Below are 6,074 nucleotides of genomic sequence, written 5' to 3'. Positions count from 1 at the left end.
TTATACTGTGGGGGAGGGACATACAAAGCAACAAAGAGATAATCTTATAAATGCGTTAGAAACAAATGCATGAAAAAAACATTAAAATACATATCTAACGGTTCATTTTCCTAACATCACATTATCTGACCTTTTCCGCTTGACTCATACATATACTAGATATTGCAAATAAGGGAAACCATGAGACCTGTTTCTTTGGGCCTGGCTTACTTCACATTTTCTTGATCCATTCATCTACTGAAGGGCAGCTGGATTGGCTCCCTATCTTAGCAATGGTAAATAAAGCTGCAATAAACATAGTTGTTAGGCTAAATGAACCCCAAGATAAGGAGTCAGAATGGTTTTTCTTTCTTGCTATTGTTTCTAACATATTTATAAGATATTTCTTTGTTGCTTTGTATGTCCCTCCCCCACGGTATAACCCCTGTTTTTCACTGTTTGATGTAGGTATAATTTGTTGAAGGGAAGGTGGACCCATTGCAAAAATGAGATGTACAAGACGTTATGTCAAAAAACGAACTTTACAACTTTGGCGGGGGATGGGAAGGGTAAACAAAGGAGGAGGCAACAATGCTTGATAAGAAATGTACCTATTACCTTGCCAATGTAATTGTAACCCTTCTGTACAGTATTTTCACAAGAAAAAGAAAAAGAAAAGAAATAGGAGAACTTCAAATTTCACCAAATCATGGGAAACACAGAACTTTAACTGCTTTCAGACAGACAATCTCTATAAGGCTTGAGTTATGAAAAAGGAGTATTACAATTTGAAATAGTTACAGATATAATGAGTTTTGGATGATGGACATTTATGAGTTCATGTGAGGTATCATGAAACACATCTTGGTATCTCATCCAGGAATGGTATTTTCAGAATTTTCAATAGAGATAGACAAAACCTCTTGATTGTTGTGTCAAATAAATATGAAATAGTCATCAAAGAGCATTGGGGTAAATCAAACATTTTTCAATTATTTTACAAAACTGTCTATACATTTCAAAGAAAATTGTTTTTCTATTATTAACTGTGACATAAACTATATTTAATCATATTTAAGTGCATTGCAAAGCATTTACATAAATCCATTTGATTTTAGACTTTTCCTTTTTCTTCGCAATATTTATGAAAAATTGATTTTTGTTTCTTTTAATAAGGGCAACAGAATAATTGCCAATAATGTTTTATTTATGCAAAGATAGTAATTTAAAAGAAACAGTATATTTTGGAAATGTCTTTACATATATAAATCTGTGAAATACAGCATCTTTGCTTGTATAAAATGACATAAATTAAAATATTTTAAATATTATGTACAAAAATTTCATATTATTTGAAATGAATTTCAATATGCTATGTACTCATATGATTCTAACATATCACTCAATAGGCACATCATGATTAGAAGCTATGTCTTACATTTCAAGGATAGCAAATCTGTATGAGGGATTATATTAACAAAATTATGTACAACACCAAACTGAAAAGTGAAGATAGCCTTCTGAGCAATGCTGAATGCATGATAGATGACTACAACCACCCTACACACACACTCAAGACAATTCCTTATCCATCAGGAACCAGAAGCATCTCTGGTTTTCTTCAAGTAGTTTGAATTAGAATTAGTAGCAGATAAATAAACTATGTAACCAAAAAATATAATAACATTTAGTTTATATATGCTTTCTAAATAAATATAATATTTTATAACAAAGAAACTTTTAAATATTGTTTTTAAATGCTATGTTGAAAATGTACTTTACAACTTTCGAGGAGAAGAGAGGAGTTAGGGAGGTGGGGAGGGAAGCAACATTAGGAGATAAACAAAGGAGGGGGTAACCATGCTCAATAGGAAATGTACTCATTACCTTACTCATGTAACTGTAACCCCTCTGTACAGTATCTTTACTATATATATATATATATATATATATATAATAAAATAAAAATATTGTGTTTTAAACATTAAAGTTGAATGAAATAATAATTAACAAATAAAAATAAAGGAATGAAATAACAATTATTACCCTGAAAATGTAAAAGACAATAGAATAATGTTATATAAAACTGCAACCCCCAACTTAAAATATTACTGAAATTAAACTTTCTGTTAGAAAAGATAATAAGATCAACAACATGAGAGGAGACATTACTGTAATCCATTAAACTGACAAATTTGTGAGAGTCCTGAAAACAGCTGAAATTAATTTGTTTACCTAGACAAAAAGACAGTGTCAGTAAAGTCATAAACAATGTAAAATGACAAGAAGAAAGAGAAAATTGAATCACTCATAAGGTGAAAAAAGATTACCATAAAAACATTAAGCAACACAAGGAAGTGTCCTATTCCATATAAGTTTATTTGTAAGTTTTATCAAATAATTCAGAAAAAATTAATATCAATTTTTCATAAACTCTTAAAAATAATATTAAAAAATAGATCTCAATGGATTCCCTAAAGTCAGTATTAACCTGGAACCAAAACCAGACAAAATAGCACAAGAAAATATAACATCAAGTTAATATTGCTGTAAATATAGATGTAAAATTATTAAAATACTAGTTACTCCTTGGCATGCTGTTCATGCCTTTAATCCCAGATATTCTGGTAAGAGGCAGGAGGATCTCACAGTGCTAATAGTAAAAGCAACTGTTAGCAAGTTCTGATCCCCAAACCAGTCTTGGCATGAGAGTAATGCATGTCACTGAGAAATCAGATATAGGAGGATCTTGGTCTGAGGCCAGCCCAGGTAAAGTCCTGGATAAGGATATCTCAAAAACAAACTAAAACCAAATAACAGTGAGAGAATGCCTTAAATAGTAATTTCCGACAAAAAGGGAGGTTCTGACTATAATCTCAAGTGCCACCAAAACAAACAAGAATGTTAAAACCCCACACAAAATAAGAAAAGAACTAGTGAACCCAACAGTATATCCAAAAAGAAGTTTAACATGGCTTGCCATGATCTATCTGCGAATATGAAATGGCTTATCCTTTAAAAAAAAAACTAAAAAAACTGAAGTACTCCACCATTTTAAGAATACAATCCATGGAACCATCTCTGTAAATTAAGGAAGCATATTGACAAACTGGCACATACCTCAATGATAAAAACACTTGAAGAGAGCAAGAATAAAAGGTAAGTTTGTCAACTTGACTAAGATTATATATAAAAAGGCCATAGCTAACACCAGAGTAATGTAAAATATGAAATGCTTTCTAATTAAGATCACAAAAGCATGTAAACAACTCTGAGAAAAAGCAAAAGACAAGGAATTCACATATATTTCTATAGGGGAAGGTAAAATGGGGAAGACATTTTTAAAACAAGTTGACAACTTTTCAAGCTGTTAAATAATTAATACAAGATCCAGCAATTCCACTCACACCCAGAAGAAATGACAACATAAACTCACATTGAAAAAGCAGCATTAGTCATTATCTCTAACTGTGGAAATAGCCCAAGCACTCATCTACTGAAGGTGTAACTAAGCTTTTTTAATTTTAAGCTAACCACTGACATATTTGTTTGCAATATAAAATACTGACCAAGACTACAGAAGAAGCTAACTATGGAAATAATATGATAAATTTAAGGTGCCAGTCTCAATTATATATAGTCTCAATTACATATAGTCTCAATTATATATATGTATATATATGGTATCTAAAGTATACAAATACATAGAGACAGAAGATAAATAAGTAGATTTTAATCACTGGACAAAATGTGGAATAAGGAGTTACTATACATAGGTATGAAACTTTCTTTTGGAGTGATGAAAATATTTTCAATTTATTTGTGGTGATGATTGAGCCACTTTGTGAAAGTTTTGTAAACCTGATACGTGAATTAAATGATGCAGCTAATTTATTTTTTAGCTTATACAAGATAATGTTCTTTTTTATTATTTTTTATTGTGAAAATACCATACAGAGGGGTTACAATTACATGAGCAAGGTAATGAGTACATTTCTTATCAAGCATTGTTGCCTCCTCCTTTGTTTCCTTACTATCCCTGTTTTCTTTACTATCCCTGCCCTCTCATCCCCCCCCCAAATCCCACATCTCATTGTAGCAATGAGTCCACCTGTATCCTTATTTAAACAATGTATTTTTTCCCTTCCCCTCCACAAATTATGACAACATCAAATACAGTGAAAACAGGGGTTATACCATGGGGAAGGGACATACCAAGCAACAAAGAAATCATATTATACATATGTTAGAAACTATAGCAAAAAAAAAACATTTGAGTCCTTATCTTGGGGTTTATTTTGCCTAACATCAACTAGTCTGACCGTTTCTGCTTGTCTCAGACATATACTAGTTATTGGGATCTATGTTTCTTTGTCCCTGACTTATTTCACTTAATATAATTTTTTCCAAGTCTTTCCATTTTCTAGCAAATGGGGCAATGTCATTCTTTCTCATGGAGGCATAGAATTCCATTGTGTATATATACCACATTTTCTTGATCCATTCATCTACTGAGGGGCATCTGGATTGGTTCCATATCTTAGCTATGGTAAATAATGCTGCAATAACCAGAGTTGTGCTCGTAGCTTTAGTGTGGTCTTGTTTGTGATCATTTGGGTAAATGCCCCAAAGTGGGATTGCTGGGTCATAGGGGAGCTCTACGTGGAGCCTTTTGAGGAACCTCCATACTACTTTCCAAAGTGGTTGAACAAGTTTACACTCCCACCAACAATGCAGTAGGGATCCCATCTATCCACATCCCCTCCAGCATCTGTTGTGATTAGAGCTCTTGATTGTAGTCATTCTAACTGGGGTGAGCTGGTATCTCAGTGATGTTTTGATTTGAATTTCTTTTATGGCTAGGGCGGTTGAGCATTTCTTCATGTGTCTATTGGCCATCCTTCTTTCCTCTTCAGAGAAGTTTCTCTTTGTCTTTAGCCCACTTATTTATTGGGCAGTTGTTTCTTTGAGGATTTGTTGTTGGTGGATTTAATTTTTTGAGTTCCAAGTATATTTTAGATATGAGACCCTTGTCCATTGTATGGCTAGTAAAGATCTTCTCCCAATCTGTAGGCTTTCTAATGATCTTTGCCACGCAGAAGCTCTGCAACTTCATGCAATCCCATTTGTCCAACCTTTCTTCGATATTTTCTGTTTCTTGGTCCCTATTAAGAAAATTTCAGCCTGTGTCAAGGAGAGCTAGGTTTTCTCCTATTCCATCCTGTAATGTTTTCAGGGTGCCTGTTTTGACTCCAAGGTCTTTGATCCATTTGGAGTTGATTCCAGTGCAGGGTGATATATGAGGATCTAGTTTTAATTTTCTACAAGTGATTAACCAATTTTACCTGCACCATTTACTGACGAGGATGTCTTTATTCCATTCTATTTTTTTAGCTCACTTCTTGAAGATTAGAAGACCATAGGTCTGTAGGTTCATTTCTGGGTTTTCAATTCTATTCCTTTGGTCCTGAGGTCTCTTCTGCTGCCAGTACCAAGCTGTTTTGATTACTATGGCTTTGTAGTAGAGTTTCAAATTTGGTATTGATATTCATCCAGCACTGTTTTTTCTGTTAAGGATTGTTTTTTTATTTGGCGTCTTTTATTTTTCCAAATGAATTGTTGGATTGCCTTTCTATTTCCTTAAAGAATGAGGTTGGTCCATGTTTATTGCAGCACTGTTCACAATAGCTAGGATATGGAAACAACCCAGATGCCCCACCACAGATGAATGGATCCAAAAATTGTGGTATCTATACACAATGGAATATTATGCAGCCATTAGAAATGACAAAATAATGGCATTTGCAGGGAAATGGATGAAGCTAGAAGGAATCATGTTGAGCGAGGTAAGCCAAGAACAAAGAGACAAACGGTACATGGTCTCCCTGATAAGTGGATGCTAAATCCAAAATGTTAGGTGATACAACAAAACTAACAGGACTTAAGAAACAAAGAATCCCACTCATCTGGTTGAACCACTACTAAATATCCCCATGCTGCTGCTCACATATATAGTGTATAACATGTGAACACGGTTATATATTACAGACTGTGATAGACAATTTGCTCCAGGAAAGTTAGAATGAACTTGTGAC

Source organism: Dipodomys ordii, unplaced genomic scaffold (assembly GCF_000151885.1).
Source record: "Dipodomys ordii isolate 6190 unplaced genomic scaffold, Dord_2.0 Scaffold126, whole genome shotgun sequence".
In the NCBI taxonomy this organism is placed as follows: domain Eukaryota; kingdom Metazoa; phylum Chordata; class Mammalia; order Rodentia; family Heteromyidae; genus Dipodomys; species Dipodomys ordii.
The sequence above is the reverse complement of the archived record's forward strand: the minus strand, read 5'-3'. Positions refer to the sequence as shown.